Source organism: Centruroides sculpturatus, unplaced genomic scaffold (genome assembly GCF_000671375.1).
Source record: "Centruroides sculpturatus isolate CEXI.00-Female unplaced genomic scaffold, Cexi_2.0 scaffold620, whole genome shotgun sequence".
Lineage (NCBI taxonomy): Eukaryota > Metazoa > Arthropoda > Arachnida > Scorpiones > Buthidae > Centruroides > Centruroides sculpturatus.
In genome coordinates this window covers 192,403-215,765 of record NW_019384848.1, presented here as the reverse complement: position 1 = coordinate 215,765, position 23,363 = coordinate 192,403, and the positions used below count along the sequence as shown (strand labels likewise).

The 23,363-nt window shown below is 28.5% G+C and overlaps 1 long non-coding RNA gene across 1 annotated transcript; it reads left to right on the top strand.

Annotated features, from left to right (window-relative positions):
* The first annotated feature begins 20,455 nt into the window (after window positions 1-20,455).
* LOC111630413 lies at window positions 20,456-21,643 on the top strand. The gene is made up of 3 exons (XR_002757522.1): window positions 20,456-20,531; window positions 20,619-20,708; window positions 20,990-21,643. It is a non-coding gene; the product is annotated as an uncharacterized LOC111630413 (long non-coding RNA).
* The last annotated feature ends 1,720 nt before the right edge of the window (window positions 21,644-23,363 follow it).

Here is a 23,363-nt window from a genome sequence, read left to right as displayed (position 1 = left end):
TTCTCTTTTTTTATTATTTTTTTATACAAGACCTTATATCCAATAAAGAATTTTGTTCATCTAAGCAATTTTCATCGTGAATTTATAAAAAAGTATGAAGATATTGATCTATACCTAGTTTGTAAAATTGAAAATCCGGATAAAAATATTATTTATTATATTAGATTCGGTTTCGTTTATTGAAATATATTTTTTTTAAATATGTTGGTTTTTTATCTTATTTTTTCACTTTATAAAATGCTTCCATATATAGAAAGTTATATTACTAAATAATTTTTCTTGCCGTTGAATTGAGAGTAAACAGATGAAAGAAACAATTCTTTAAATTTTTTGTAGAATTATTCCATATTTTGAATAATAAATATAAAAAATGATGATACTTTTATCTCGTTGTGCTTTTTAACTGGTTTTATAGTATGATGGAGAATAAGAGTGATGGAATAAGGACACGAAACTCATAGGCAATCTGCTAAGGGGAGTTGTCTATCAGAGATCGTACTGTGAAAAACTGACCTCTATCTACGTGAGACAGTGAAGAAAAATCAGAAAACGTCACTATACTAGCCCGCCGGTGAGGTGCGAACCCAAGACTAAATATTAGTGATTATTGGTTGTATCCTCTTAGACACTGGTAAACTTAAACGATGAAGAGTTTTATATGCTATAGAAATTAATGTGTTTCTCATAAATTTGTATTAATAATGTTTAAAACAGTTTCAATGAATCATATAAAATGTAATGTTTATAGAAAGGTTCTTAGAACAAAATGATAAAGAAAATTAATAACTAGAATAATTTATATAGACAAAAGAATGCTCGCTGTAGAAGATAACAGAGTAATAGTTAATACTATTTAGCCTTATCAAAATAAATAAGCAAAAATTAAGATCTCGATACAATATAAATGGTTTAAACAGGAAAGGAAGAGTTCATGAAATATGGCTAAAAACTAATCTATAACATAAACATAACTAAATTTTGCGGGGCCTGGTGCAAAATTTCAGGAGCTTCAAGAGTTTGGGAAGTGAACATTAACCAAGACCAAGCTCTTCTAAGTTTCCTCTAAACATGGAGTCCTGCGCTAATGTACTGTACTAATGCACAGATTTCGCATTCAAGAAGAATAGTATAGAGTTAAATTTAAACGATATAAACAAACATTTTCACTATTAATATCAACTTTTTAATTGACATAATTGCAAAAGTTTTGTTAAAAATTTGCTGTTTTCTTATAAAATGAAGTATTTCACAGTGCTCAAAGTTGTATATATAATCCTATGAAGGCTGTATAATATTTAATATTACATATATTTATGATATTTATAATAATCCTATATATATCAGATATTGAGTTTTTTTTATATCTTAATATCTGAATCAATTTTTCCATAATTCTGCTTTCTTTCAGTGTAGAAAATTTTGAAACGTTAATACTTGATATATATATATACAACTTCAATACTTTTATTCCCTACGGATTTGAAAATAAATTCCATATAGACACCAGATATATATGACAATAGATATGGATGGATAAAAATCTGAAAGGAAGACAGATAGAAAAGTGTTAAACTAAAAATGTTAAATTTATTTGAAAAATCAAAAAATAGGAGTTTGTTATATAACTGTGTATTGATCAAATACTGTATAACTTACTTCTAAAGCTGTTAATTTCTCAATTAAATTTTATATATTACAAGTAAAGGAATTTAATTATAAAAAATTTGTAAAGAATAAATTCAAAAAGTTATCTGCTAAATTTAAGTGTTTGTTCTTAATTTTTACATCTTAAAAGTTTAAACATTTAAGTATTCAAGCTTTTTAGTACAGTAATTAAAATATACAGTATATACACAGAGTAAATCAATTAAATAAATATTTTTTTTTTTTTTGTCATTTGTAAAGATTTTTACGTCGTACGACATAGTCTGATAACATTTTTAATTTTAAATTCGAACTTTCAAATGTTAAATAATAAACATTTAATTATTATCAGCGTTAATTATAAAATATTAAATAAGTTTGCAGATTTTTATTTTAAAATTCACTTTAAAATGCAAGATTTTACAATACATTATTAAATCTAAAGATAATAACGTTAAAGAGGTCTTTAAAAGTATTGACTAAGAGGTACTATTATAATAATTCACATTTTAATTTTTATAACGAATTTCTTTATTATTAAAAATAATTAGACTATTAAATCCTAAATACTTTTAGAATTTTCAAAATAATTTAGAAATTTATTAGATTTTCCATCAAAATTTTATACAATAATTATTAAAATAATTAACTGCGAATACAATTTCCAGTACTTTGAAGCGAAATGAAGCAAATGTACTAAGCGAGACATTTTAAATAAATATAATTTACCAATCTACTCCTATTTTACATGAATGATAAAAGCAGTCAACATAATTCCATCAGAATTTGTTTACATTCAATCTTTATAAAATTTTACATTTAAAATATTGGCACACAATTAATTGCATTTATCTAATTACAATACTTAATTAATAATGGCAGTTAATATTTATGATAAATACACGTTTATAGTAAACAAAGCGCATTATAGTTTATGAAATGTGTTTAGAAATGTCACTTGTTAGAATACAGAAATCACCATGAAGTTTTCATAACTCTTTGCAACACGTTCGTTGAGTGAATGGTAACATCATCATTGAGCAATCTTGCGGAAAAGACGTTAAAGACTGAATGAGGTTATTGAAAGAGGACAAGACACAAAACTAGACAAGGTCCGTGTATGTCACACGATCGATATCATTAGAACCACAAGAATTTATGACGATAAACATTCGGAACATAATAATTTGCCAAGGACAAGTAATGAAAACAATCGCTCAGATGAATATGTCTGAAGAATAAAAACAATGAGAGGCGACGTGAAAAAATTACAATAGTATAAGTGTATCAAATAAATGAAGAATAAAAACAATTGAAAATTACTATTTCGGAAAATAAAATACAGTAGAAATTGAAGGTGGTCTAAAAGTCAGTTAACAATATTTTCAAGCAATTTAGTAATTGTTTAAGAACATAAAAATTTGTTAATGCGTTTCAAAATGTATTAATTTATGTATTGAGCATAAAAAACATTAAATTATAATAATTTTTCGAAGTTTATGTTATTGAAGTGTGTGAAGAAAATAGCAATTTAGTCTGTACAATGGTTAACCGAGTTTTGGGCTACCTGGTTCTCATAGAAATCATAAAAAGTAGAAATGTATATTTTAATATTTTTCATAATATTGTATTTCAATTTTTTACATTCTGAATTATTTCTTTTACTGCTGAAATGATTAATTTATTGATTTTTTTGTATATATAATTTCTAAAATACTGTATTGTGAAAAATAAAAATAGTAGAAAGAAGAAAAAATATATTTCAAAATGCAAAAAAAAACTACTGTATAGATTGAAACAGAATGTAACTTTCTTCTAATTTAACAGTAAATTTACTTTTTTTAATTAATGAAATTTAGTAAGAAAATTTGAGTATAATAATTAGTCATAATAAATGAGACAAATGTCAGTGATACTTCTGATAATAAATTATTCTCTATTTAAGAATAATAATGGATATTCTGAAATAGAGAATGATATCAATTATTAAAATGCATACAAAAAGATATAATTTAAACGTGATAAAATATTGTCAAAATGCATTTTCTTAAATTTATTTGATAGAAATCTCTTTTCTACTAATAAAAGATGACTGCCGTTTCTTCTTTTCTCGTCTTTTGTTTTTAAATGATTATTTTGAGTAGAAATTTCCATTTTGTCTCAAAATAAATGTTCTTTTAAAATTTATGTTAAAATTGCAAAAAAGATATTAAAATCATTCCAAAAGATTTTTCAAATAAATTGAATAGATTTATATAAATCGAATTTGCAATCACAAACAGTTAAATGTCTTTTAACAATAGTGAATTTTTAATCGAGTTTTAAATATATTTTATATATTATTTCTGGTGCAATCTCTGATATTCATTTATAAAAGAAGTCACTAGTATATTAACTTATAGGATGTTTTATAACTTTTAAATTTTTAACTGTTCTACAGGTATGACAAGGCTTTTTTGAAATGCCAATCTTGAGTTTAGCTAGGCCCACAATTGATTCCGACCAATCCGTTCATGAACATTTTTTGAGTAGATCCATGCTTAAACATGGGTTTTCCAGAAGAGCAGGATAATTCGTTTATTGTCTCAATAATCTAGCGATCGCATTAGAATGTATGGTCACAATTATGCCCTTATAGGCAATCTCGAACCGCAATAGGATGGATTATTATGAAATATAATTGGAGGAACGACTCTATAATAATATGAGTATCAGAAAAAGGCATTAAATATATTACGTCTGCTATTAGCCTATATAAAAAAATATATTAAAAATTTTAGTTTTACATTGAAATTTTTCTATGTTTTCATTATATTACTGTTTGTGGTTATAAATTCAATTTATTTTATTTTTTTCAAAAATTATTTTAATATATTTTTTAGGTTTAGAGTTTCAATAAATATTTTAAAATAATATTTATTTAGAAATAAAATATTAAACGCTTAAAAGTATATTTTCCAAGTTGTATAGTACGGACAAGTGAGTTTATTGGAAAAGAATTTTAAATAATTTAAATAATTTTTAAAAAATTCTATAAAAAAATTTAGAGTACTTCACAATTTTGGAATTAACTTTTTGATTTTAAAAAACTAAAATTTTATAAACACAAAAATTACAGACCAAAAAGATGGGGGAAATGTACTAATACAGTACAGTATTATTAGAGAACTTATATTTAGAGAGATGTCACCTATTTATTAGTGCCATCTAGTGTTACTTAATATTACTATTTTAATTTCGGAATTGTATTTAACTCTCTTTAATCTTAAATAATTCAGAAATGCAATTAAGTTATGGGAGGCCCTAGACAAACATGTATTTGCCGGATAATATGTAAGGGCCAGGATCCTAGCTATCACTGGTCCAAAGCTGAGTGTGGATAACTGCGGCGCCTACAGATTATAAAAGGGAGCACAAAGTAATAAAAAAAAAGAGCATTATAAATAATTCAAGAAGCTTCTAAGTATGATTTAACATCGGATCAACACTCCCACAAGATGGCACTGATTGCAATCGGAGCTAACTTGGCCTTGAAAACAAGAAACATTCCTTGTTTTCAAGGCCAAGTTTTGGTCAACATACGACGAAGTTGCATGGGACAATGGACAAATATTGTTCATTAGTTTCAATTTTATTTGCTGGAATAGGCTGGAAATCGTGCATTTTCTGTTGTTTGTTGGAATTTGGGGCCCCTTGGGGATTAGGGAAAGGACAATACAGACGAAAAGAAGGTATGTGCCCCAAGTTTCCCAATGCACGGGCGCCCTTGATGAATACGTACTGTATATAAATTTAAACATGTCTGAAGCCTTTAAAGGCGCGAGGCTCTAGATATAATCTTAGATTGCCTGTATTAAACTGCCACTCTCCAGAAGACCTAATTGATAGACGATACACAGAAAAAATTTGTAAATTTTAAAATTAAAAATTTAAAAGTTTGTAATTATTTTATTTTTTCCACACAAAAATAGTCTTTTTAATCTATAGTTTGTGGAAGTATGTACGTTACTTTCTCATTGAAAATTCATGAATTAAAATTTAAAAAGCTACATTGAATCAATTCAAAATATACTGTATGTTTAATACTACAATGATTATATGATAATATTAAAAATAAAAATTTAAAAATATTAAAAAATTAAGTTTCAATTTTAACGTTTCATATAAATTCATTTTTATTTAAAGATTTACAAATTTAATTCATATAAAACTTTTATTTCATTAACAATTTTTAAATAAGTTATTCCGAATTTGCTAATTTAGGTTGTTGCCAAGGGCGCCAGGACATTGGGGCACTTGGGGCACGTGCCCCTTTTCATCTCGGTTGCCCTTTTCTTAATTTTCAAGAGGGCCCCAAACAACAGAAAATTCGTGATTTCTAGCCTATTCTGCAAATATAAAAGATACTAATGGACGATATTTGTCCCTTCACCTACCCAACTTTGTCGTGTGTTGACCAATTCTTGTTTTCAAGGTCAACTTAGCCTCGAGAGCAACTAGCCCCACTTGTGGAAGCGCTGATCTGACGTTGAATCGTAGAGTTTGAAGCTTCTTGCGTAATGTACTGTGCGATGCAGTTTTTTGAAGCTTGTGCTCTCTTTTTCCATAGTCTGCGAGCTCTGGTTGTTGCTTTAACACGTTTTTTGAGAGATGAACAAATGTAATTTTAACTCTTTCTATATCTTAATCTTATACAAAGTTTGTTCTGTTGCCATTTTATTCACATTTTTTATTTACAAATGTAAACATTCAAAGTCAAAGCTATCTACGAAGAGTAATCACCTATGAGATGTAAATAAATCTAATCTTTTTTTTTAAAATTATAAAACTATGTAAAAATATATCAAAATATTGTTTTTATTTATTACATTCTCTTATTACATTCTTAGAAGTTCAAATAAATTTGTAGTTTTTGTTTTTAAAACTTCCATCCTACTAGATACAAGAATGTATTTTCAGTGTCATTCTGCTATCAAGATCTAGTTTTATGCTTAGTTCTTCATGACTTTTTAATCTTAGCATTGTTTGTTCATCAGACTTTTACGTATTCAAACAGTCTGTTATCAATATTGTCTACCTGATATTTTTCATTTCTATAGTTTTATATAACGTGAATATTAAGTTTTGTTCTTATCACAAGTGAATATAAAAAGATAAGAAGCAAACCAGACACTAGTATAGGCCTATCGAATTTTATAACCAAAGAGATAAATTCGATGATAGGCCTAAATGTCAGTCAATCTTATATCTGTAACTTACAAATACTCAAATATTCACTTAATATCCATTCCTTTCACACAGATATGCTATAGTTCTATGAATATACTGTCGATGATTGTTTGTTTTGGGATGTTCTCTGTTGGAAACTCACAAAAGCTGCCGTAGATCTGAGGCCCAGACTGAAATCACTCTAACTTCAACAAATACTTTATGGAATCTTAATATAATATTTAACGTAAAGATCCTTTTCTTATGAAAATTATAAATTATTATATTTATAAATTTAAATCTAATATAAAAAAATAATACATCGTGAAATTAATCCAGATTTGCTCCATTTTCCCATCTTACAGTATTCTGTCTTTCAATTCCTGATTCCAACCTCACAACATTCTTTATAACTTCCTCCTCTCATCTTTTTCTCTGTCTGTCACTGATTTTTGCTTGCCTATACATTTATGTACGCCTTAAGAAGATAACAATAAACAAACAAACAAAATAATCTAGTAAAAATATAGGCTTACCTAACAAACCCTTTGTACTATGTACGTGTTAAATGCAAAAAATTTAACAAAGTTCTTAATAAAATTTTAATAAATATTCTGAGTAAACAAGAAAATACTGCAGTTATTCATGTTTTTATTATCTTCTTCCGCTTCTCCCTGTTATGATACATGTTTCTTTTTCCGATGCTTTTTTTTTCTAATAACAATTTCTACTGAAAATTTAGCATATTAATAAGAAGTTTATGCTTTAACAACTTTTAACCTTTGTTGAAACTTTTCCCATAACTCAAGAATGAGTTGTTCTTATGCATATATTTACCTGAATTCTATTGTTTATCTTGGCCCACTTAATACGTGATATGAATTTTTCCAATCTTTCTGATATCTCCTTTATATATATTACTTAACAGTCTCTGTGTGTGTGTGTGTGAATTCCTTATAACAGGAGTTATAAGGATCGCACATCCTGTTATGTAGAAAGTGTTATCGCTCATCTAATTAATGTACAGTATATACAATTCATCTTTGTTTTATCAACGTAGAATTAAAATACTCGCTATTTTGTCCAAATAATGGTTAGGTAAATTCTAGATCTAAAAGAATAAGAACAACTGAAACCCCTAAAGGCCGTGAAATCCGACTTGAGCAATATCGAGTAAAAATTAGTGTTGCAACGAACAGTATAATGGGCCTCAGGCCGAATAACGAATATTCGGCCAGGAGCGTGGCCGAATAGCCGAATATTCGTCCAAACTATTCGGCTTGATTAACGCACGTACGAAAATTGCCGCTCAAACCGCATTGTGGCAAGGACCCTGCTCTCTATTGGCCCACTGTCACTACGCTTCGCCAATTGCGTTAATTCTTGACAGTTGTAGCGGACAGACAAGAGCGTCATGGCAGTATGTGATAAATGATGATATCAAATGTGGATAACAACGAAATGACCTACACGTGTAAATAACGGAAAAAGAACAGAGAAGGACAGCGAAGTGAAAATGAAAATAAATATGAAATTGAGTTGATAACATAATCGAACAAGTCGAGGCAGCTTATTGGCGCGAAATTTGCGGCCGTCAATGCCAAATAACTGTTCTCGTAGATTTCGGAAAGCTAAATGCTTGTAATGAAAGTAATTTAGCGTGCACGGGCGAAAGCCTGGGGCCGTTCGGGCTACCAAGCTGTCTGGAATCTGTGAAATCATAACTGTGACTTATACCGACGTCCCATCTGTCTCTTTTCTCCGTTATCAACAGGCTATGAGTCACATAATTGTAAAATGTGAAATCTACGACGGAAAAGTGACGAATCGAAAGTATCGTGAGAGGGGTATTATTATGTATGCATAGGCATACGTGGACTAGAGCGATAGAGGAAAAAGAAAGGAAAGAGCAAAGACGAGCGCTTAAAAAGAAGGATAGGTAGGGTCAGACCCTCAGATGTGCGACGATTCTCGAACGAATAGGTGTGTACGTGTGCTGATCTTTGTAATTATAAATTATGAATACGTGTAACTAATATTATTATTTTTTTATTTTGTGCATGTTATAAGTTATAAATAAATATAAACNTGTGCTGATCTTTGTAATTATAAATTATGAATACGTGTAACTAATATTATTATTTTTTTATTTTGTGCATGTTATAAGTTATAAATAAATATAAACAAACAACACTAACCCGATAACATTAAATCTAAATACCAAAATGATTAATTTACTGTGTTTTTTTTTATTTCTTACGTCCCTGTTTAGGTATTCGGTATTCGGCCGAATAGTGATTAAATATTCGGTATTCGGCCGAATAGTGATTAAATATTCGGTATTCGGCCGAATAGCGAAAAATAGGCCGAATACTGAATAGTAACCGAATATTCGTTACATCACTAGTAAAAATGGCTTCAAAAACAGCATCACAAGCAGACGGTATAAACTACTTAATTTCCAGAAATATTAGCAATTCTTCTTGAATTTCTTGAAATCTCTACTCTTCTCATAAAAAGTATTCCGTCATGCTTGACGGAAAATTTCGAGTTAATAACAAAATCCAGCCTGTTCCAACAAAAATTTTTAATTTTCTAACGCTTTCTGCTATCTATGCAGCCATCATCAGGAACGAACATATAAAGGAATAATTTTTAAAATTTAAATTCAACAGTGTTTCAAATATGGATTAATAACGTACAATTGCAATAAAATAAATAAATAATAATAATAAAGTATACAAAACCTGGAACAGATTGGAACTTTTTATTTTTTACATTTATTTCAGTTAAGAAATTTTATTAATAAAATGTTAAAAAAGATTACTTTTAATTACATTTTGTCAATTTTTATTTTATTTTGTTACGTTTGTGTAAAAACTTTGGAATTAACATTATAAAAAAAATATTTCCGTTATTATAATTAGAAATAAAATGTTAAAATGTTAGCTATATTCTTGGAAAGATACAGATAACTTTTTAAGGATGATATAAGCTATATTTTTCTAGTATTTTTAAGTATTGTTTTTCATATATTTCTTCAATAATGTTGTATAGTGTGGGGAATAAAATCACTTAATATTCCTGCTACAGAATATAGAATGTACCCAAAGATAATTATCTCATGTCAGGAACACATTAGACCAAGGGATTGATATGTGTTATACGCACGGCCGCCATCTTACGACGACCATATTGAATGCGACTTGGAAACTGTAAATAGAAAGAGGATCATGTAACACATCATTTAGGATCAGAATTTCACAAGGAATTGATTGCTGAAAGATTTTATTCATCTACCTCGAACGGTTACAGAGTTATGTACGTTACATGATATGCTCAATATACAGTACATTCTATATTCTGTAGCATGGGTGTTAAGTGACTTTCTTTCCCACTCTGTATAATTGGCTAATGTAGTAAAAATCTACTCTGTATCAGACAGACAGACCAAAATCTTTAAGAACTTTTAGACATCTTTGATGTCTAGAAGTTCTTAAAGATTTTGGTCAATTAAGTCAATTATCAAGATTTTGGTCGATTAAGTCAATTCAAGATTTTGGTCAATTAATAGTCAATTAAGAACTTCTAGACATCAAAGATGTCTAGAAGTTCTTAATTGACTATTAATTAGATAAATTAATTTTTAAGTTAATTACTTCAAATAACTAATAAATAAACTATAAAATATTAAACAAAAATATTTTAAACTTTTTTAAAATTTTAATTTCTGTTAAACAATTTGGAAATTATCTATGAAAGCAACAATATTTTATCATTTACAGTTCCTAATTCTGTTTTTAAACACAATGAATTCATTATATCAATCAATCAATCAATTTTTTAATTAAGATTTGATATTAACCTAATAGGCTTAAAATTGGATAGTTTTTTAAATTTATTATGCAAGTGAGGATTAGCGTTAATACCATTTAATTATGGATGTTAAGCATGTAAATTTAATTATTTTTAATATGATTAAAGACAAAATCTTAATTAATATAAGCATTAATATTTTATTAGATTTTAAAAGAATTTTTTAATATGGTTAATTGTAAATGGATCGTTTTTAGAATTATTATTTGAGTGTAATTTTATTAAACTGAATCTCCTACAATTTAATGGAACTTCATTGAAATGACTACCAAAGAATTCTGAAGAGTAAATATCAGAACTATTTCTAGATAAATAATGATTATATCTAAGCACTCAAGTAATTGTTATTTTCATCAACATATCAATTTAATGAATTACTGTAACTTTTCAAAGACATTACTAAAGAGTTTCTATGGAACTTTGAACAATACATATATTAATCTTTTGTTTAAAATGAATAAATTTTAGTTGTCTCGGTTAATAGAGACAACCAAAATTAATAATACGTTAAAATATCTTTGAAAGTTATACAAAATTAACAAAACGTTGGAAACGATTTACAGTATTTCTGAATTTAACATACAGGAAAGTGATATTGTTTTAACAATAAGCTATAATAAAATCATTTTATCAGTTTGTTTATCTTTTATTAAATATGCATTTTTAAATATATACTTTTAAAATATTATTTTAGTCTCTTAAACTTTATTTTATGTGGGCCACCATTGATGGATTGGATAAAACCTCTGAACACCGGTAGTTAATCGCGGGTTTTCACTGGCTGGCTAAGTCGAACATTCCGGATTTTTTCACGTCTCTAACATCTACATAGAAGCTAGCTTTCCATAGAAAATCTTATCGAGAGGTATTCTTTCCTTGGAAGAACACACGTGCTGTGTTGCCCTATTCTATTCTATCAATCCGATCTGTTTTTGTCGGTCATTGGCCTATAGATTTGGCCCTATAGGCCAGAAGTCTGTTGACCAGGAATGGAACACGACAGAGCTAAATCGAACAGTCTGTGTATATTTCTGACGTCTCGACACCAACTTGGTGCTGTTTCTTTAGGCTACGTGTAGGAAAATATCTGGAATGCTTAATTTTAGAGGGTACAAGATCATGTACGACAATTAATTTTTATTACTGCTAAAACTTTTCAAAAAAATTCCCGAATTCCTCAGTTTGAGTAAAGTAGAAGGTAAATTCGAATACGGATCACTTAGAAAGGCAGGCTGATTCTTTATCTGTCTAGTCATTTAACTATCTTACTTGTTAGTTTATCTATAATTTTCAGATTAATATCAATAAAAATTATAATCAAACTTATTTAATCTATTTTCTTATTTTTAGTCAAACTGATTTAATTAATTAATTAAATTAGATTTATATACTCAATGTACGAGTAATGCCATCAGTTTATAACAAATATAATAATTTTGACTTAGATTTATAAAATATCATATAAACGTACAGAAAACATTTTCCGCGACGTTTCTATTAATTTAATAAAAATTGAATAATTTTCGTTAAATTAACTAGTGAATGTAATGAATATTATGCTCTATAGTATAGAGTCTATACTATAGAGCATAATATTCATTACAATACTATAGAGCATAAAACATACTATAAAGTCTATAGTATCGGTATGTTTTCACCAACGGAAGATATAGGATATAGGCCTATAGGAAAGATGTAAAATGACTCCCAAAAATTTTTCTCAACTTCTTTCTAATTAAATTAAATTTAATTTTTAATTTAGGAAAGAACAAGATGTGAACAATATCAAACGCTTACTTTCATAAGGGCTTGAGAGTAAAAAAGAATAAGAATCCCTACTATAGAAAATCCATTGAAAAAATGTAGTTACATCGAAGGGTTTTATGAAAATAATTTGTAAATAATTAACTTTTTAATAATGTAAAAATGAAGATTATAAAACATCGAAGAACAGAATAAAGCAATAAAATTAGACGGAAAGTTTATTGTTCAATGCAATAAATTTTTATAATTTGTTCTGGTTTTTTCATAAGAAAGGAGAATTCCATAAACTGTAATTTATAAATGCTGTAAATTTATATAATAATAATATATACGCATTTACTAACCACTTAATTTATGTATTAACTATTTAATTAGCCAGTTATGTAATGTTAATACAAATCTTGTACAGTACATATTAACATCAAGAATATATAAAAATGTTTTATACATTTTTCTGAATTAATAGTTTTATTTTCTCCTACAGATTAAACTATAACCCAGAGAGAATTATTATATATTAATTAATAATTATATACTAAAGATAATTTTTAAAATATTTAAATAATCTTACTGTTGTATCTAATTAGGCCTTAATGAACGATTCGCATGGTAAATGCCAATTTCCATAAAGTTGCCTTATTGATTAACGATAACGATTGATTCCTTTTATGATTATGGAGTTAAAAATGTTCATTTATGTTCGATTTTATTAAATAAATTGATTCAGGAGAATTACAAGCTTCTTCGTGATGAGAAATAAAAAGAATGTACAATACTCGTATGTACTTTTTCATCATCAGACCTGGATAAAATCTACACAAATTTAACTCTTATAAGATATTATGGTGGATAAACAATTAATACATTGGAAAATATAAGCTTGAATAAGGTAAGTATGACATATACAACTATCTATTAATAAGTAATATTTAACTCATAAGTTTTTGTTCTACCTAAATTTTGGATAGAAGTTTACAACATACTTTGGTTGAATGATGTTTCACTTACCGAATTATTAGCCAAAATAAATAATTGTATACTTTTATATATGATAAACTTCTAATCAAAAAGATAATTTAAGGCAAAGTTTACTATATAGAATAGAGACCGTCTATTAATTACGTGTACAGTTTTTGATCCAGTTTTGATCCTTTCCTTCCCTATTGTGTATAACGATCTACTTTTGGCAAACTCCCTCTTTTTTGTTACGTGTAGGTCTACAATTACTGTATTATCGGATCACCATGACTTTGAAGAAATGATTTTTGAAAGTTCTAAAAATATTTTCTAATCAATAGTTTATTCATATACCCAAGTAGGCTTATAAAAAAAGCAATATGCCACTAATACCACTAAAAAGTTAGCGAAGACAATACCTCGACCCTCTCTTTCTTATCGTGTACAATGATATACTATTCTGAACTCCCTTCCTCCCTGTAAACCGTATACTTAATTAATGGACGGCCCTATATTACAAGAGTGCTAAAATCTTGAGTAATAAAGGATATGATTTTAATTTGCATCAGATTTTGCACGATTTTTAATTATAAAACGAAATTAGCAAATGCCACTACTAAACTAACGTCAAATTATGAAAGTAGAGTAATAAATTAATTGATAAAATTGCTCTAAGTCACGTATAGCATTACAGTTTAATGCAGTTTAAATTTCTATTATTAACAATATTCGCATATTATTCGTATTCTACAATATATATCGCATGATGTATTATAACAATTTTAAGTATTGTACGCCGCGTATAGAATCTAATTTGTATAGTGTTTCGTACACGAGTGCATTGGCATGATTATGTTAAAGGAAAAATAATTTATTAGACTAGACAATCGAATCAAAAGGAATAGAAGGTATTTATGTAAAAGAATACAGATTGTCTGGTGAATAAATTAAACAATATTTATATAAATTCATTTTTTCCGTTTGTATATTTTTAATAATAATAATAATCAAGTAAATAAATAAAATAAATTTTAAGAACGAGACATTCTAATCTTCTACGAGTAAACATTGTGAACAGATATTTTGATTGCCTTTCCATACAAGGAAGCCAATGTTTGTAGACACAGGCAATCTTAATCAAAGCAGTTGATTTTTTATCGTTTTCTTACGAGAAATACATTTTATTACACGAACAATAACAGCAAATAGTTCTGAAAATAAGAATTCTATAATGTAAATACAGCATTTTTTAAAAAATATTTTCAAAATTTCTTTGTACTGTATTAGTCCTTAAAATTAAATTTTTTATTCAGTACTGAATAAAATTTTATTGTATTTTTTAGTAATTTTATCATTTAATTGCCAATCTTTTATTGGATCCAATATACTGCCGAAGTAATAATCAAAGTAATAAATAAAACATCATTAATATATCTATTTATAAAATGAAATTAAAACTTCAAAAATAAGTTCTAATAGTTAAATATTTATATTTAAATCTTTTTATCAGCGGTATTGTTTTAATAATCCACATTTATATTAAATCGTTAAATTTATTTTTCTATTGTATAGTTTTCTATTGTTGTATATTGTATTGTATAGTTTTAAGCAATATTTTCTGTATCTGAATATTATATAATGTTTATAGCAGTATGGAGTTACAGAAAAAATTACGGAATTGTAAACAGTAAGTTATGAATAATAAGATTTGTTAAGAAAGTTTCGACATATTTTTCAACAATAATCTCATACAAATAATATCAGAATTCTAAATGGACCTATTAATAATAAAAAATGTATTGTTTTTGAAATAAAATATGAAATTAATTAATTATACTTAAATTTTTAATTGTTAAGGCTACCGCTTTGGTGGATCCTGGATCGTATCCGGAAGAGCAATCTCAGGAATTTTTGGAGGTGATGTAATCGGGATATATCGTGTACTGTTTCTGACCATTCCTATTATGGGTCCACCAGTGACCGAATGAATAACACACTAAACATTGTTCGTGGGTTCGCGCCTCACCAACTCCCGAAAAGTCCACGGCCGCGCGTGGAGTTTTCGGATTTTCTTCATGTATTTAACGTCTAAACAAGGGTCAGTTTCCCATAGAAAGTTTTCCCGAGAGGGACACCTATGTTTCTCTTATTTTGCGTTGCCTTATTCAATCAATTCATCCTATTGTATGCCTGGCCGAACCCACGATGGCTATTTAAGTCTAAGGCTAAGCCTATCCATATTTAAACGAGCAATTATTTATTGTAATATCGTCACAATGCCGGGCTACAATTTTTAATCATATTTTTAAGTTTTTTAATTTGAATATATGCTCTCCACCTCAAAATAGTAGTAGTGTTCTTGTACATCATATTTTTCTTTAACAATAGAGTCGAGCAAGTCATCTATTTACTGCTTTCAGGGAAAAATTTTTGAATTAAAATAACATGACTTCCAGTTTCCATCTGACATACAAATATTGTTAATCGTGGTCTCCTGCCACTACGGCTTCCAAGTGTTGACTCGAGTTTCATCTATCTAACTCCGTTCTCGAGCTAAGGAAAGGCAGATGGACGGACAGACGACAGTGGGAATTTATAATGAAATCTTGTTTTGTTTGGCAATTTATTAAATAAAGCATTACTTATTTAAAAATGCAAATTAAGAAATGATGTACTGTTTATGTAAAATAATGTAACGTATATTTATAAAAATTAATATTAAAAGCTAACCAAAAATTTAGTTCTTTTCTCATGATAAACATTTATCCTGTCCGGTCATGTTGATGAGCTTCAAATTCTATAATGGAGCTACTTAGTGTGAGGATCCGAATCCAGACTTTCCGTGTGTTTACATCATTTGTTCATAACGTCAAATCATAACTATAAACTTGATAAATAACTGTCAACTTTCACACCTGGGAGAAAAACATCTGTTAACTTCTCAGGCCTGACAACGATGTTTTCTCATCACCTTTCGACCTAAAATCTCGATTTCAACATTACAACATTAGAACAGAACAACAAAGGGACGCAGTCGTCGCCCGTCCTTCGAAAGAGTCAAGTTGTCACCCGTACCTTGTCCTAAGTGCCTCAATATTCGGATATCTATGAATATATCATTTTATTCTATGTTTTTATATCCTACTAAAATATCATCGGAAACCATCGTCTAACACCTTTGCGGATACTGTGAGTTCCATCAGGCTTACGGATATTTACTCTACAGGATACCCGAATTGATATCCCGAACTTCCTCTCTTTCACAAAGAACTTTCGAGAATCTCAATCAAGATATCAAAAAAGGTATTTATCGCCACGCGCAACTTCTATAAACTCTCTCTCTCTCGGGAATCGCAAAAACGTTAATATCCTATATATATATAATATCTATCAATCGTACAAATGTATCTAAAAGCTAGCATATTTAAATCGAAATGTTGTGTGGCCTATAAGTACCCATTAAATAGTTGTTACGTTAATTCGTCTCTGAGTAAGTCACTTCCGGTGAGCTGTCTCTCCCTTCATCCCCAATCCGTTCGCTCACACACGCCATCGTTCGCGTGAGAACCTAATGGTTTCTGTGTCTGTTCGTAAAGACACAATGGTGTCAGTCCTGACGAAACTTGTCATTGCGATCTTCGCCGACGCGATGTCGACCCTTCGGTCACGTGGTGCCGAAGTATAGGGAGGCCCTTCGGCATTGTCACATCAGGATTGACAAAATTCAGAGTAATAGTAGAGTTTTATGTACTGTACAGTATATATGTTTAAATATAAAGCATATTTCATCATGTTTTCAAGGGCACTCTCTAGGATTTTATGCTGAAAATCTTTCAATGATCTAATGCCTTTTTGATTAATTTGCTGTATATGATATATTCTGCAAGTTTCATGCAAGAATATTAAATGAATTAATGCTTGTGTAAAGTAGTGACCTTTTAGCAGAGTGGGGATAAAAGAGGCGCGACCTTGTCAATTGGACCCACGTGCAGTCGGGTAATACCACTTGTAAGGTATTGACTTGTAAACAAGGGAAAACAAAGGAAGCGCCGGCTTTGTCAATTGGACCCACCTGTAGTCAGACGTTAGACCATGTGCCATATGGTAAACAACTAAATGTAAACAAGTGGCGGACGTTTTTGTAAGCTTCACTCTCGTCGAATGACGACGGACCCGAGTGTAAGCTGTTCGGGCAAGAAGGTATTGTGATTGGTCGGAAGTCCCCGTCCAAAAAACCCTTAAATTGCGGGGCGAACAAGAGAGGTGAGAGAGGGGCAAGAGACTGGTACACGGTAGTCTCAGGCACTTGGAAGGCCCGCTGAGCGTAGAGAGAGTGTTCTCCTCTGGTAAACATCTCAGGGACGGGTTAGTGCGGAGACTGGACGGACCGTGCAGTTGAGCCAACTCCACGAGCTGACTGAGTCCTCCTCAAAGTTTAAAAGTTCCCAGAAACCAAGCTAAAATCTGTAAATAAACTGTAAACATTATCAATTTGAGTGTGGAGGTGTGCTTTCCATCGAACCTGGATCACTACATCGAATCGTGATACACATGGAAACCAACTCAACGAGACGGAGTTGGGAAAGAACATCACTAAGATCTTCACTGCTGGATTTTTTAGTGTTTAATGTATGAGCAAGGCGGACTTTAGCTTAGGCAAACTAAGCTAATTTTGAGTCCAGATCTGACAGGTCCCGTAGATCAATTTGTAAATTTATATATAAATGAAACAGAGTTTATGTGTTTAGTAAACAATGCAAACATAGTAACCTTCGCAGCTTCTCCAAAAGAATACAGTGGAAAATATAACAAATAAAGTTACTGATTCTTTATTTTGATGGCCCAAATCTCATGTTTTGCTTGTGACCTAAAATATACTTAATGTAACATTGGCTACGAGCACATTTCTAAATAGAAATATATGAGAAGTTTTAAATATGTCAACTACGTAACGTTGTGTTTCAAATAAAGTCAACAAAAAATTAATTGCAATTCAAAAATATATTTACTAAAAAATTAATAAATTTTAAAATACTTCATTTAAAGTTATAAAACTTGAAAAAAATTTTATTGCATAAACTCATGTGCGACAAATGTCGTGCTATAAATAGTCAAATTTATTTTTGTTTGAAAAATTTAAATATTGAGTACATTAAAAAAATTTTTTATATGGATTATATAATTATTTTTGTTTGAACAACATCTAAAATGACTAAATTAATAAAACTGGCTTATTATAACACAGGAATCGATATTTTTCATATAGCAAAGATGTTTACAGAAGCTAAGTAATATTGATTTATTGGAAAGTTTAGATATTCGAAGGAGATGCAGTTCCTTTAATGCTATTTTATTGATGAGGCGCTTTGCAAACTTTGATGCTACTTTTTAAGCTATTGAAATCGGAAATTTTATCTCAATAGAAATTTGGATGATCTTTATTCAGGATTTAAAATGATTTACTGGAGTAGGGAAGATTAAGGATTCAATAAGAAAAACAACAGCAATTGAAAAAAAAAATGCTCACACAATTACTAATTTTGGTAATTAATTTTGAACTATTGTGAATATAACGGCAAAGAACACTAGAAAAATACCTCAGGTGAATTTAATTATTATTTTATTTTATGTAGAATTCGTATGGTGATAAAAATTTTTGATTTTTAGTAGAATATAGTAGGAAATAACTATGGAATTTTCAACCTGTAATTGCATTCATTCACGAGCAAGATCAAAAGAAATTATTTTTACATGTTGGCCATGTCTTCTTCGAAATATTTATGGAATTATGAGATTAAGTGGTCTGAAAGTAGGAAAATGCAATAAAAAAGATTCGAATTATTGTATATTTATTACGGTTTTTTTATTCGTTACTTCTTTATTTTTCTTTATCTTGTTCTTAATGCAATACTTTGGATTTTATGATGATTTTCCAATTTTGATTGCATTTCGTAATATTTTCGATTCTAGTATTAATGATATATTATTAATTGCATTCGATTATGGTTTCTTCATAGCATCAATTACTTTTATTTTTAATTTTACATCATTACCTACAAAATCAGAGAAAGAAACAGACAGATTTTGGATGCAAACTTATAACAAGATAACCAATTCCTATTCACAAAAGCTAGAAAGATTCATAGTTAAAGTTCAATATATTTTATGTAAGATTATTCTTCTTATTATTATGTTATTGATAAGCTCATTTTTTCTTAAAATATCGTTTAAATTATTATTATCCTTGGTAAATTATTTTGAAAAATTTGAAGCATTCTTGTACTCAACAGTGATCTTTCTTTACTGTTTCTATGCAAGTCTAATAACAATTTCGATAGGGATGTATATAGGTGTTGTTTGTTTGGCCATGAAAAAGAAATTTGATGAAGTTTATCATCATTTTGATTATATTTTACGTAATATGAATGAAATTAACAGCTTAAAATCCATTCAAAATCGCCATTACATCGTTTGTTTAATGATGGGTGCAGTTGACATTTTGTTTCGATATATCTTGTTCCAGTTATATATACTTTTCATTCCTTTGCTATTTCTATGTTTGAAAGGACTCTTCCATCATAAAAAAGTAGCAGCTAAAGTTATCATTTATATTATTGCCAATATCTCATTTTTGTCAATAACTTCTATCACTCTCTTCTTCTCAGGCCTGACAACGATGTTTTCTCATCACCTTTCGACCTAAAATCTCGATTTCAACATTACAACATTAGAACAGAACAACAAAGGGACGCAGTCGTCGCCCGTCCTTCGAAAGAGTCAAGTTGTCACCCGTACCTTGTCCTAAGTGCCTCAATATTCGGATGTCTGTGAATATATCATTTTATTCTACGTTTTTATATCCTACTAAAATATCATCGGAAACCATCGTCTAACACCTTTGCGGATACTGTGAGTTCCATCAGGCTTACGGATATTTACTCTANATAAAACATAATATATTGTTATTATTAAATATTAAAACAATAATGTATAGAAATAATTAATTAAATTAGGCATATAGAATACGAAATGCTCTTATTGAGTTAGCTGATAGAGAAATACCATCTAGAGAAAGAATTCAGGTATGTTAATAGATGTTTAATAATTACATTTTTAAATTTAAAAACTAAAAAGTATATTTCTTAATTTAAAAATTAACATATTTATAGGTTAGTATATATCTAAATCGATTAAAAGGACCGGTTATTGGATTATCTTGTATGGGAATTTTTACAGTTACCCCCTATACCTTAACTGCTGTAAGCATTATTTTTAAAATAAAATAATAGATATTGCTATAAGAATAATATTTACCAAATAATTAAAATAATATTTAACATAGAAAAATTATCTTAATTAAAATTAATCTTTTAATTGCTGATTTAAAAAAAATGTAGTGGTATTTTATAACTTGTGATTTAAATAAAGTAAAATTAAAAATAAATTCTAAAAATTTAATAAATAGTTTAATTTAAAGATAAATTATGCTTTATTGTTTTACAAAAATTATAAATATTAAAACTTTTTAATATTTTTACAGGTATTCAGTCTACTGTTAACTTATCTGTTGATGTATTATCAGTTTGAACAACAAAAAAGTTATTCTTCAGATTCACGGGAAAATCTATAAGAATGAACAATTAAAAAGTTTCTTTAATAGTTATTGTTTTTAGATATTTAGTTAAACTTACTAAAAATCAAAAGACGGGAAAATATGAAAGAGATGAGAACATGGAATCTGGCAGATGACGTTACAAAGAAAGCAAAGGTTAGAAATTAATTGATCAGAAGGCTTTCAAATGGAAAGACTATCAATTCGCTTCCCGTGAAATAGTATGCATATGTTATAGCATAGAAGGAATAAATGAGAATGTGAATCGTAGAGTTATATAACCCAAGTTATAGTATGGGAATGCTCAAGAGAACACGATCTAATAGAAGTTAGTGGATTGTGTAACAGTGGACATGAAGAGACTGAGTTAAGAGAAAGTGGGAGAATTGTATATAAGAAGAGGCCTCAACTTCTTTTTGACTTTTTATGTTGTAATAGTGAACAACCAAAATAATGAATCCGTTGCAACAACCCCTTAAAGTGGGACTAATAATGCCGCGAATAAAAATAATATATTCTAGTATCTTATAAATATCAGAAATTGTGCTTTGAGTTTATATAAATTGTAAATTTATAAATATTTTTTGTAAATTTGTATATAAATATCTTTTAAATTGTAAATTAAAGTAATTATAGGCTTACTTAACTAGATCCAAATATAGTGAATATGTAATATCTATACAATATAGATTCTGGTACGTTAATATTCAGCTATCATCGTTAGGGGTCAACGATAATAAACGTATGTAAATATGTCATTCTAGCTTTCACTGAGTTTGCTTCTGTTGTAAGTAATTTTTGCAATATTTTCACATATATATTTGTTTATTAACTATTAAATTACCATATTATTCTAAATACTAAATTTTGAGCATAAAATTGTAGGTATAAGCGTTCTATTTTTCATTGATTTACGATTTTTATTAATAAAATATATTATTTAGTGTTATTAGCATTATGGAATTTTATATATTATCCAAATGTATTCAAGATGATATTATATTTACTTCAGGGGATAATAGTTATAAAATATTGCAATTTGAATTAAGGACGTTTTAAAATATATCAAATTTCATTCGGCAAACAAATGACAAAATATTTAATTTCGGTATTCAGAACATTTTCGATTAGATTTTTACGAAAATTTTTTTAAGCATAATTTAGCAAAGTCCCTAATATACAGTTTTCGATAATCTGATCTTCTATGTTAGCTAGCAGAAGAATTATTTTTCGCATTTTGTCTTTTCAATGCCAGATCTTTAGTAATATATCTTTTGATTAACTCATTCAATTTAAAACAGAGTGCAGGAATCAAATTATGTTTGCCCTTTTCTAAACTAGTGTCTTTCAACCAGTTCACATTATTGGGCTGCAATTTAAAAAAACTGTAGACCTATAAATTCCCACTGTCGTCCGTTTGTCTGTATGCCCTTCCCTAATCTGAATGAAGTTAGATACATAAAAATCGCGATCAGATATGGAAAGCTTAGGTTAGGAAGTCCGGATTAACTATATATGAACTTCTGGTTTGAACTGGAAGTCATGTTATTTTTAATTCAAAAATTTCCCCCTGAAAGGAGTTACATGACCGGCACGACTTTATTGCTAACAGAAAAAGTATGATGTACAGAGACAAAACACTACTAATTTGAGGTGAAGAACACATATTTTAAATTAAATAAATTAAAAAACATGATTAAAAATTGCAGCCCTGCATTGTGACAACGTTACAATAAAATAATTGCTCGTTGATCAACAAAAAGTTATTCTAAAATTAATTTTCTTAGTTTATATGCATTAATTTAGACATAACTATATATATGTACTGTACGTATGTAAATACATTCATATATAACCATTTGTACTCCGTATAGCGAAAAAACACGAAAGCTCTCCGCCATTCTTAAAAGATTGAGAAATGTCGCTGTAAACATTACACAGAGACTTGTTTTCATGAACTTCTAAGAAGTACGATATTAGCAATCAAATGACTGCTGATGTCGTTAACGAAAATATCTTTATCTGGAGAGTTGTTTCTAAGCCAGTTGCAAAGACCCGTTTTCTACCCCTTAGAAAATGGAGATAAATTACTTTTAAGAAAAAACTATAAATAGAATTTTTACTTTCTTAAAATATATACTGTATACTTAATTTTTTTAATGTATAAGTCTGTTTTCATTTTGTTTTATTTTAAATTTCATTTTAAAAACATTAATGATTATTGCCTAAGTTCGAAAATGAATAAATAAACTTTCTTCTTATTTCATTACTGAGTTACTACATTATTTTTGTATTTATATAT